Genomic DNA, 12,110 nt, shown 5'->3' with positions numbered 1-12,110 from the left:
GTCCTACTTGCAAGCTTGGGTCAGAGAGGCTGTTGGATGCAGAGTCAATGAACTGGCACAGGAATTGGTTAATTGTGGCGGATTTGAGTTAGTAAGAGTTGCCTTCACCTGACTTGCCACATAGCCTAGAAATCAAAAGCTAGATTATTTCTCTCTGTCTTAAGTAATTGCTTTTTCTAATAAATACTTTCCTAAGATACTAGCAAAAGGAGGGAATTTCTTGGCAGTCCATTGCTTAGGACTCAATAGTTTCACTGCTATAAGCCAGGTTCAATCCCTGGTCAGGGAACTAAGATCCCGCAAGCTGGGAGGTGAGACCAAAAATTTTAAAAAACTTAAAAAAAAGAAAGAAAAGATATGAGCAAAATGAAATAATTCTCTTTTCTTCCTACATCCTTTTCTGACTCCAGCCAGTCTTTCCTCCAACAGCCAGTGCGTGTACTGAAGTCCTGGTGGGAGCCCACCAGAGCGCAGGGGCAGAGAAATGGCCTGGAAATGGCTTGCCTTCAGGCGCTGAGGACACCAGGCTAGCACCCATGAGATAACAAAACTGATGGGGTTCTAGCCTGTGTGAGGGTGCTGTTAAGTGAACAAAGCATTCCTAGCAGTCTGGGATGGTCAGAGAAGACTTCTAAGAGGAAAGTGAGACTGGATCCACACATATCTTCCCATTGAGAAGAGGTCAGCAATGACCTAAATCCGGGCTTTGTAGCATTGGCCTGGGATGCACTGCGGAAGTCGTGTCTTTGTCTGGAAGCTATAGAGTGGGTTCACCATGCATCAGTTTGGTAGCCAGTGACCCCACAGAGGGAAGGAAGTTATCAGTCCAGTGTCTTCGTTCTGTTACTGTGGTGCTGGCCTGGAGAGATAACGGCTTGATAGAATCAGGTTAAATTTCACCCCTGCCTCATCTCAGCTTCCACTTCACAACTGCGAAGACCACACCTGAAAGGCAGATGAAAAGTGATCCTGTAGGCCTGAAGTTGTTGGTGGAGGAAGGGATAACCCAACAGAGAATGATGCACTTGAGAGAAGCAAAAGTCAAATAAGAAATGAACCAACAAATATTGATTGAGTGTAGGCTATGTCTAAGACATTGCAAGGTACAGTGAGGAACTCATGTGTGAAACCAGGTTCCAGATCCCACCTGCCTCTGTCCTGCTATGTGACAGCTCTCTTTGGGCCTCAGTTTCCACACCTGTAAAATGGGAGGGTCTGTGATTATTTCCAGTCCTGAAGTTCTCTCTTCAAGAAGTTTATAGTCCAACCGGCAAAAGAAACAGAAAGTTAAGTAGCCACAAGCATGAATTTCAAGCTGTTTTAATCCAGCAGAACAGGAAGAACTTGTGATACTCATGTAACAAAGCCCTGAAATCCACGAGGGAACAGAACATAAGCAGATCTTGTCTCACAAGATTCGAGGACAGTAAGTGCAGCCCATGAATGGTCAAGCATTCAATTTCTTTAACGTTTAAGGTCAGACCTCACAGGTCTGTGGCATGAGAGCCTCATCCATGAATGGCCTTGTCCATGATGATGACTTGGGGCAAAAAGATACACCCACCCCCCCACCCCCACCCCCCCCGCAACATGTCTGTAAGAGACATGTTTCATTATGTGTCAGGGTACACTCTAGAAAAAATGTGCCACCCTCATCCCGGGAGGGGTGACCAGGTTTATTGGACCAGGGGTGTACACTTGATCCAAGGGATTCCAGACCATTGTCTGGGCCTGGACTTAAGTGGCCCTGGCTCCAGCAGAGGAACTGAACCAATCAGATTCCCTTTTGTAAGAATCTGCAGGGAGAGGCTGAGAGACCTCTGCTCATTGGTGATTCTGCTCAGTCAGGTAATGGGTTGTGGGGGGGGGGGGGCGTGCAGCCTGTGTGAGGCTGTGGTCTTAGTGGGGCAGGTTGGGAGGAGTAGGCAGAGGAGGCCAGATCGAAGTGGGGAAGGGAGGCAGAGACATGCGTGGAGTAGCCTCACTTCCTAACTCTGATTCTCTATCCCAAGGTGATCTATTATACCTCGCTTTGGTTCCTGATATTTCTGTATCCTTAGAGTAATTCCCTTACTTTGTGTTAGGCTGAGTGGCTTTCTGATTTTTGTAATCCAAAGACCCACATCTGAAACAGCCTGAAAGAGAAGTGCAGAGAAACTTAACAGCCGTCGTGATCCACGTAAAGGGGAATTTCCCCTCCTGAAGAGGCTCTTCCTTTCTCTAGCCTAGATGTCTCCCTCTTGAACTAATTGATAATCCCTGTCTCCTAAATATTATTTTGAAATGTCTGCAAAATAACTTGGCCTTGAACCTTCCACAGTCACTAAATCCCCTTTTCCAAGAAAAATAGATAATACATTAATCAAGCAATTACTATTTGCCAGGTGACAACCAAAACACTTTCTGTGCTTTTTTTCACATAGACTACATTGCAACTTTACAGTGGAAGGAACTGGACTAGGAGGGGTGGCAGAACTTGCCCAGGGCCACACAGCCAGCAAACAGAGGGTGGTCCACACAAGGCTGTGGACCTGAGTCAGGGAGCCTAACTGCGACCCCTCATCTCCAAGCATCAGCATCCGCCTTCTCCAAGTCCTCAGCGGGCACCTCTCCTCTAGCTGCAGGAAACATCCTTTTTCCGCACTGGTGCATTTATAATGGGGTGCTTAGACTTCCTAGGTGTGTGTGCATTTGTTTGTCTATATCTGCCCCAAATGATTCTATGCTGTAGAAGAATGATCATTGTACCCCTCATCAGTCAAAAAAAAGTTTTTGATCTGCCTCTATATTTCTCTGGCTTCCTTGATGGCTCAGACTATAAAGAATCCACCTGCAATGCAGGAGACCTGGGTTCAATCCCTGAGTCAGGATGATGCCCTGGAGAAGGGAAAGGCTACCCATTCGAGTATTCTTGCCTGGTGAATTCCATTTTGCTTATTATATTTTCCAAAATAGACTTTTTCCTTCCAATTTTATTGAGATATAATTGACATAAAAATAGACATTTTAAATGATGGTCTAAAGATGAAATAAACATTTTAAAATAATTTTTAAATTTTTATAAATTTATGATTCAAAAGTGCTTTTTTCTTAGGGAGGCTTATTTTTTGCATAAGTTTTTGACGATAAATGCTTTTGATCATTTATTTAATGTTTATGCTCTTGCATTAGATTTTTACAAGCTGGTGAACATTGACATATTATTTCTCCCATAGAACTATGACCACATGTTCCCAGACAATATAAATACATGGTTGAGCTAAAGTTGCTACACATCACCATTTTATCAATTACATAATAAAACAAATTGTCAAGTATCCAAATACTAAATTATACAGCTCAAAAGGTATATAAAATATTGAATGTCTGCTCAATTCATTAGCTGCTGCTGCTGCTGCTAAGTCGCTTCAGTCATGTCCGACTCCGTGCGACCCCATAGACGGCAGCCCACCAGGCTCCCCGGTCCCTGGGATTCCCCAGGCAAGAATACTGGAGTGGGTTGCCATTTCCTTCTCCAGTGCATGAAAGTGAAAAGTGAAAGGGAAGTCACTCACTCGTGTCTGACTCTTAGTGACCCCATGGCCTGCAGCCCACCATGCTCCTCTGTCCATGGGATTTTCCAGGCAAGAGTACTGGAGTGGGGTGCCATTGCCTTCTCCCAATTCATTAGCAGAAACCCACTAATGATTTTTTTTTTTTGCAAGAGAGGTTGGAAATCATATTTCAAACAAAACCAAGTTGGTAAACAACTTCAAGTAAGTATGAAAAAAAGTTACAAGAATTTCAGATATTTTGATAGCTTTAGCTACAATAATAAAGTATTTCTACCTTTTAAAAAAAATATTTACTGAATTAAAGCACATATTCTCCATGTCCTGGACAAGACAAAGGCAGCATTTTACTAAAAATACTTAACAGGCCCCTCCCATTCTTTTTTCAGGCCTGCCTTGTAAGTTGCAACCCAAAGTGCAAACATTAGAATTAACTGTAGGCTTTTTCTTTTTTTCTTGGTCTGGAAACGTTAAAGACATGTGCTTCTGTACAATATAGATTTTCAAAATAGAGGTCTTCTACAACAACACAAAATGAGGTGCTTTAATATAGGGAGATATTAAATACTCATTATAAGTCTTCATTAATTTAAAAAGGGAGCAGATCTGATGTATACTGGTATGAATGTGGGAGATATAAACATATTGTGAGCAAACAACCTCAGAGGCCCTACCTTCTATCTTTGAGATGATGAGAGGAATAAACCACATAAGGTCCAAAGTGTTCATGGTGTCTGGGATTTGTTAATATGTGATACTCGAACTTTACAAGTATCGTGCTGAGTATTTTGTCACCTAGTCTTTCTAAATTTCTTACATGTTGATTAGATTCTGGCATGGAAACATATTTAAAGACATGATTCAATACTGCATGTTTTCAGGAAAGGTCAGTTTGTACAAATTATAAGCATATTTTAATTGCTGAGCAGCATGAATTCTTTGCTAGTATCCAAGTGAGTTGAACATACTTGAACAGAGGTTGCAATTCTGCCAGGCTCATGGCTTGGTAAAACTGCTTTTCAACACTCTTGGGGAAGCTTCGGGCTCCCCAGGTTGTGCTAGTCATAAAGCAGCTGCCTTTCAATGCAGGAAATGTAAGAGACATGGGTTTGATCCCTGGGTCGAGAAGATGCCTTAAAGGAGGGCGCTGCAACCCACTCCAGTATTCTTGCCTAGAGAATCCCATGGACAGAGGAGCCAGTTGGACACAACAGAAGTAACTTAGCATAGCATGACATAGCATGGAAGCTTCATCAGACTTATCCACCAAGCCAATGTGCTGGCAAATAGCTACGACAAATTCCATCCCATCTCAGGTTCCACTTCCAAGCAATGGCATCACACACCCGGTTTTATCAAATGCAACAGTTGTTTCTGTGACCATTAGAGTCTTTGAAGTGCAGCCCCATTTTAGGACCATGCTTCTCCAAATACAAAAGCTGCTTGCTGTTAAAGGCTCCTAGCCACTTGTGTCTGATGAACTGTACTGCGTCTTCATATTTCATTCCACCTTCAGTTACTGCTAGGGTGACAAGTACTGGAACTCTGCCAAGGCCTGCAATACAACGAACAGCAATACAACAACCAGGGTCTTCACAAAACTTAATTTTCACAAGACAAACGATCCTCAACAATCTGGTGAGATGGTTGTGTGCTATTTTCAAAATGCCAGTTGAGAACATGGATGCCTTCTTTGTCCGAAAGAGTAAGAGTCATAAGTTGCTTCACACACTTTCCTATTGTGGTAGCTCCATACTTCTTTAGTTCCTCTGTAACTTTGTTTAAGGCTACATTAGTTGGATTGTGTGTGATAACAAATCTCTTCTTTTTGTGTGTAACTTCCATAGGAGCTGCGTGGTTCATTCAAGCCACGTTCATTCAGTTAAAAAACACTCAATTTAAAAAAAAAACACTCAGTAGGGATATGAAAGAATTTAAAAAATTGAATACAGAAATGATGCAAAGATACTGAATCTACTTCAGTGTACTCCACTTGAAATTCTTGGTCCTTTTGAGTATGAAGTTAGGAGTAACGGGAAATATAATGAACCTCGAAACAAGAAGCAACAGTTCTTCAATCCAGTGATGCTGAGGCAACAGAAAGGAAGCACCCTGAGGTTTACCCCATCCAAGTTCGACCTCCTGTAAAAAATGCTCTGTGGATTTAAAGTCAACACTTCTGTGTCCAGGTTAGTCACTCTTAGGGGGGCTTCTTGATGGAATAGTAATGAATTTCTACAGTTCACTTGTCTGCATGGAGGTCGTGCTGTGCCTGCTAGTAATCTCCGCTGCCCTTCAGAAACTCCGAAAATGTGTGACTGAGAACACCTCAGAACTGCTTCCCTCCAGCCTGTTCTCTTGCTGTAGGTTTGGTTAACCAGCGGCTTTCCTGGTGCCTCAGCAATAAAGAACCTGCCTGCCGATGCAGGAGACATGAGACATGAGTTCGATCCCTGGATCAGGAAGATCCCCTGGAGGAGGGCATGGCAACCCACTCCGGTGTTCTTGCCTAGAGAATCCCATGGACAGAGGAGCCTGGTGGGCTTCAGTCCATAGGGTCGCACAGAGCCAGACAGGACTGAAGTGACTAGTCAGCAGCAGGTTTAGTTATCCCAAGAAAGGTCCACTCTTAGAGCTCCACTCTCAGGTTCCCAAATGCTGCATAAGTTTAACATAAAGATGACCATCAGTAAACATCACAATATTTTCTTCCAGAACCCCAGTGGCTTGTTTTGGGACACACACATCTGGGGCCCACATACCAAACCCTAGATTTGGAATATTTGTCATGTTTCCCAATTTGTTAATAATACAGTGATTTCAGGAAATAATGAGGAGGCAGTCAGCTAAATCTGACTGTTTCATTCCTTTTCTGACTTATCTATTACCCTGGTAGTTTTTATTTTATTGTGTTTTAAACCAGTGATTTATTACATATAGTGGCTGAGATAGCGTTACTTATACATTATTCATCCAGCTAAACCCATTAATAAAATTAAAAACACACATTTCTGTATCATTAAAAAGTCTGTAGAGACCCTTTTGGATAAATCATGTAAATGACTTCTTTTTTTTACTCTAGTGTTGACTAAGGTACATACGATGCGTTAGCTCTAAGTTAGATATCCTGAGTGATATTCTATAGCATACATGATGTCTTAGTCACTCAGATGTGTCCGACTCTTTGAGATCCTATGGACTGTAGCCCACCAGGCTCCTCTGTCCATGGAATTTTCCAGGTGAGAATGCTGAAATGGGTTGCCCTTTCCTCTTCCAGAGGATCTTCCTGACCCAGGGATTAAACCCACATCTGCTTTGTCTCCTACATAGCGGAGTGATAAATACACACAAAAATGTGCAAACAACTAGGCTTACAGGACCTAAGTTCAGAAGAAAAGACAGACCCACCTTAAGCATAAGACTGAAACCTGAAACATGCAGGATGTGCAACATAGGCAGGTTATTGTCCAGAGAAAGGGCATCTTGAGAGCTGGGGAGAGGGGAAAGTTTGACAGGAGAAGTGGGACCCAAGACAGGCTCTGAGGCCTGAGTGTGATTTGCATGGGGAGGGGATAAGAAGGTGGCTGTCCCATGGGTGGATGGCAGGAGTTTATAAGTGGGAACTAGCAAAAGGAAGAAGGAGGCAGTAAGTCCAGAAAGGCAGTGCTGTGGAGCTGGTTGGAGCCTGGACTCATGATGTACACAGAGCAGAATGTGAATCTCGCTGTCACCTTTTATAACCGGGTGACAGCCATGGGCACCTTAAGCACGTTGAGCTCTCCATCCTCTCTAAATCGGAAAAGTAATCGTGCCTCCCTTGGTAAGTTGGCAAAGGATTAAAGGGGCTCACATGTATCAAGCACATCGTAAGGGCTCAATGGAGGTCAACTTTTCTCTTTTGATTGTTGTTTTTGTTGTTATACTGGGGATAGGCTGGGTGGGATCTCAGATGAAAATCTTAGCAATTTGGACTTTATTCTGTGGCTCAAGAGAGTGAGGTTAGATTTTGTTTCTGAGTGATAATTCAGACATAGTGGACCGTACCACAGTCCTAGGCCCAGTGAGTCCAGTCTGGCCTGAGCTGAGGTCCCAGTAACCCACATCAACACTTTCAGTGCAATCTCTGCTAGTTCTGCAGTCCTTGGGGTCTCAGAGAGCTGGACACGACTTAGCGACTGAACAAGAACTGCCAGTTCAGTGGAACCTAGAGGATAAAGAAGAGACTGCATGCTCTAGGGGATGATGTGGGGTCCCTCCTCCACCCATGGGCAGATACACATACCCATATCCCTCTTGTTTTTCCATGTTGACGGTATTGATCATCAAATTTGTTTATACTCCACTCTTTCCAGAAAGGACTTGAGACAGCTTTTTAAATTCTAAAATTCACCTTGTATATGAAAATAGGAGTTTACACAAAAGATATTTTATGAGATGATTACCCCTTCTACAAAAAGAGTAACCATACTTTCTTTAAATAGCAACTCATCTGGTACATTCAACATCAGAGCTGATTGACAATATTTTGCTCTTTCAGCAACTTTTCTGGACTGTTTTGATGGTATAAATATGATTCACAGCACTGACTGATTTTGATCAGGTTTGGTACTTGAATAAAGCGTACTTAAATTCAAGGAGTCCTTGAATTTATTTTGTGCTATCTTAAACCAAAATAAGGGCTCTGCCGTATTTTTTTTTTTTTCTGATGAATTTCTGTACAGTCTGAGATGTGCAGAGCTAAGCAATGGAATTCATTCTGGTCTAGAGACCACTGAGCTGCCAGTTGGTCATGGAGGCCTGCCTGGAGGAAGAGGCAGGGGAGATTTTCAGAAAAATAAGGAAAGATTTCAGTTGACACCAAAAGGGAGACCATCCCAAGAGAAGGGAAAGTGTGGAGAGATGTTGGGGCTGCCCTTCTCCCTAAAGAGCAGCATCAGAGGTGGCCCACCAGCCTGGAACCTTGGATAAGCCGGCAGAAGAGACAGGAACAGGCGGGTGACAGTTCTCCTGGCCCGCATCCCAGAAAACAGTTTTTGTCTGATGTAGAGATAAGACTCACAACACTCCGTTCCTGCTATCCTTGAATTCAGGCCTTATCAAACATACCCTTTCAGTGGGCATGTTGCTGTGACGACCTTGTGGTCACTGGAGGGCACCTATAATTGGTAGAAAATGGCATTAATTTAGTTACAGTTTTTTTCTTTTTTTTGGGAGGGGTTTTAGTCCGCAGCTACTTTGAGTACTTGGATTCAGATGTCATCTTTTTGCCTGAGCAGACTAATAATCACCTTGTAATTTAATTACTAAGTCAGCACCAGTGACCTCTTCTGCTATGGATTGATTTATAAGTTTTGAATACCAGCTTCATGGGCAGGTCCTGGCTCTGGAAGCTGTAGTTATCCAGATGCGGGTCATAACCTTAGCTGTGCTTTGTGAAGCTACTCAGCCGTGGAATTAGCTCCAGGGGTGCTTGTGCATGTGAACCCGTCCTGCGTGATCCACCTGTCAGCTGGGGCAGCCTGTTCATTTCCACCAAAGAAGCTCTTGTCCCTACTGTCACCTCTCCTTTTCTTTCCTTCTCCTGCCACCTGGTATGATACCATTTTCCAGGCCTAGAAAACCTCCCATCTTGGAATGATAGGAATTTTTCTCAAAAAAATTTTTTAGTTCTACCTGTTTATTGCTATCAGCCCATCTTTCTCCACCCCGTCATGTGTGCGACCCCATGGACTGTAGCCCGCCAGGTCCCTCTGTCCATGGGATTTCCCAGGCGAAAGTATGGGGATGGGTTGCCATTTCCCTCTCCTCAGATTTTTAAATCTTAAAAAATCATGATGAAATACATATAAATTTACCATGTTAACTATGTTTAAGTGCACAATTCAGTGGGACTAAGAATACTCATATTGTTACGCTACCATCACCATCATCCATCCACAGAACTCTTCCTTTTGCAAAACTGAGACTCCGTACCCCTTAAACAAAAGTTCTTCCTTTTCTCCTCCTCACAGCCCCACGAAACTACCATTCTACTTTTCGTCTCCATTTGGCCACCTGATGCAAAGAACCGACTCATTGGGAAATACCCTGATCCTGGGAAAGATTGAAGGCAGGAGGAGAAGGGGACGACGGAGGGTGAGATGGTTGAATGGCATCACCGACTCGATGAACATGAGTTTGAGCAAGCTCTGGGACTTGGTGATGGACAGGCAGGCCTGGCGTGCTGCAGTCCATGGGGTTGCAAAGAGTCGGACATGACTGAGCAACTGAACTGAACTGAACTGAACTGAATTTAACTTCTCTAGGGGCTTCATATGGTCTTCCCCAGTGGCTCAGCAGTAAAGAATCTGTTTGCAATGCAGGAGACGCAGAAGACGCGGGGTCAGTCCCTGAGTCAAGAAGATCCCCCGAAGAAGCGCATGGCAACCCACTCCAGTATTCTTGTCTGGAGAATCCCATGGACAGAGGAGCCTGGCCGGCTACAGTCCACGGGGTCACAAAGAGTCGGACACGACTGAAGGTGCTGAGCTTGAGCAGGGGCCTCATATAAGTGAAAAGATACAGAATTGGTTCTTTTTCTTTTTTTCCTTCAGTATTTGCTCTTTTGTGGCAAGCTTTTTTCACTTGGCGTGACGTCCTCAAGGATCATGTATGTTACAGCATGTGTCAGAATTTCCTGGTTTTTAAGACTGAATGATATTCTCTTGTCCATTTTCTTTATTCATTTCATCTGTCAATGAACATCTGGGCTGCTTTCACCTCTTGGTTGTTGTGAATAATACTTTAGTGAATATGTGTGTGTAAATATCTCAAGACCTTGCTTTCAGTTCTTTGGGGCATATACCCAGGAGTAGAATTGCTGAATCAGATGGTAGTTCTTTTTTTTCTGTTTCTTGAGGAACCACTTCACTGTTTTCCACTTTTTGCACCACTTCTACTGTTGCACCTCTTTTACTTTACACCAACAATGTGCAAGGGTTCCAGTTTCTCCATATCCTTGCCAACCTTTACTTGTTTTATTTTCCCGTAGTGACCATCATAATGGGTGGAAGTGGAAATGATAATTTTTTATTAAAGAGAAGGCTATTTAATAACACTTCTATTAATAGCAGTTATAGTAGCTGATATTAATTGAGGACATAGCACGTGGTAGCCACTTGTATTAGAGTTCTCCAGACAAACAGAACCAATAGGTTGGATATGTAAATATGTAAGAGGGAGTTTATTATAGGAATTGACTCACACAATTATTGAGGCCAAGAAGTCCTAAGATCTGTCGTTTGTAAGCTGGAGACCCAAGGAATCCAGTGGTATAATTCAGTCCTAGTCCAAAGACTTGAAAACCAAGAGCCCTGATGCCTGAAGGCTGGATGAAATGGGTTTCTCAGCTCAAATATCGAGATAGAATTTGCCCTTTTCCTGCCTTTTTGTTCCAGCCAAACTCTCAGTAGATTGGATGCCCACCCACATTAATGAGGGTAATCTTTATTGCATTGACCAATTCAAATTCCAGTCTTTTCTCGAGACACCCTCATAGACACACCCAGAAATAATGTTTACCATTACCTGCGCATCCCTTAGCCCAGTCAAATTGACACAGAAAATTAACCGTCTCTATGTTAGTTATCTCATTTAATCCTTACTTACCAACTCTATCATTCCTGTTTTATAGATAAAGGAATAGAGACCCAGGAAGTGTACATAATTGTTGATTCACCCAAGGTCATATAACCAAGTAATCATTATATGCCACTGAAAGAGGCTACAAGATTCCTCAACACAGAATAAGACCTGCTTGGGGATTAACAGAACAGATTCTAACAATGCAGTTTTTTTATTTTGTTCCTAAAATTTAGTGACTTTCCAGGTGATGACAATAAAAAATAATGGAGACAATAATGATATTAAAGCAGAAAAAAGAGATTGACTATAACCAAATGTTCAGTTATAATCTCCATATGTGAAAAAACTCTCAATATTTGAACATTTCATATTCATAGAGAACTAAATTAGAGGGTGATTATTCATATAATGGAATTATTTGCTTTATAGAAGGATTCACCGAATTATCCTTTTCTGTGATGAGCTCTCCCCATTCATTTAAAACAGGAATTAATTTATAACAATGTGATGTATATATAGCTCCCCCAGAACCCATCTATTGCACAGCATGAAGCCAAATCAAGTTGCTAAAATGATTTTGATTACTGGATAATGACAGTGGGGAATATTTATTCACTTCAGCAATTGAGGATTCCAACTACAAAAGGATTTGCAGATATCAAACCACTATCCTTAATCTTGGAGAAATTATGAAGGACCAGGAAAATGCCAAAGATGGCGGAACAGATTATTAAACAAGTGATTTGCAAGCACCCACCAGAAGAAGGAATCTCTTGAAGACTCCTTGTATGTGCGTGTTCAATTGCTCCATTGTGTTCAATCGCTCATTCGTGTCCAACTCTGCGACCCCATTGACTGTAGCCTGCCAGATTCCTCTGTCTGTAGGATTCTCCAGGCAAGAAAAATGGAGTGAGTTGTCATTTCCTACTTCATGGG

At 42.5% G+C, this 12,110-nt stretch overlaps 1 pseudogene; it reads right to left on the bottom strand.

Annotated features, from left to right (window-relative positions):
* Positions 1-4,906: 4,906 nt before the first annotated feature.
* On the bottom strand, positions 4,907-5,417 carry LOC136167674 (protein tyrosine phosphatase type IVA 1 pseudogene; annotated as a pseudogene).
* Positions 5,418-12,110: the final 6,693 nt, after the last annotated feature.

Source organism: Muntiacus reevesi, chromosome 4, assembly GCF_963930625.1.
Source record: "Muntiacus reevesi chromosome 4, mMunRee1.1, whole genome shotgun sequence".
Classification (NCBI taxonomy): domain Eukaryota; kingdom Metazoa; phylum Chordata; class Mammalia; order Artiodactyla; family Cervidae; genus Muntiacus; species Muntiacus reevesi.
The sequence above is the reverse complement of the archived record's forward strand: the minus strand, read 5'-3'. Positions and strand labels throughout refer to the sequence as shown.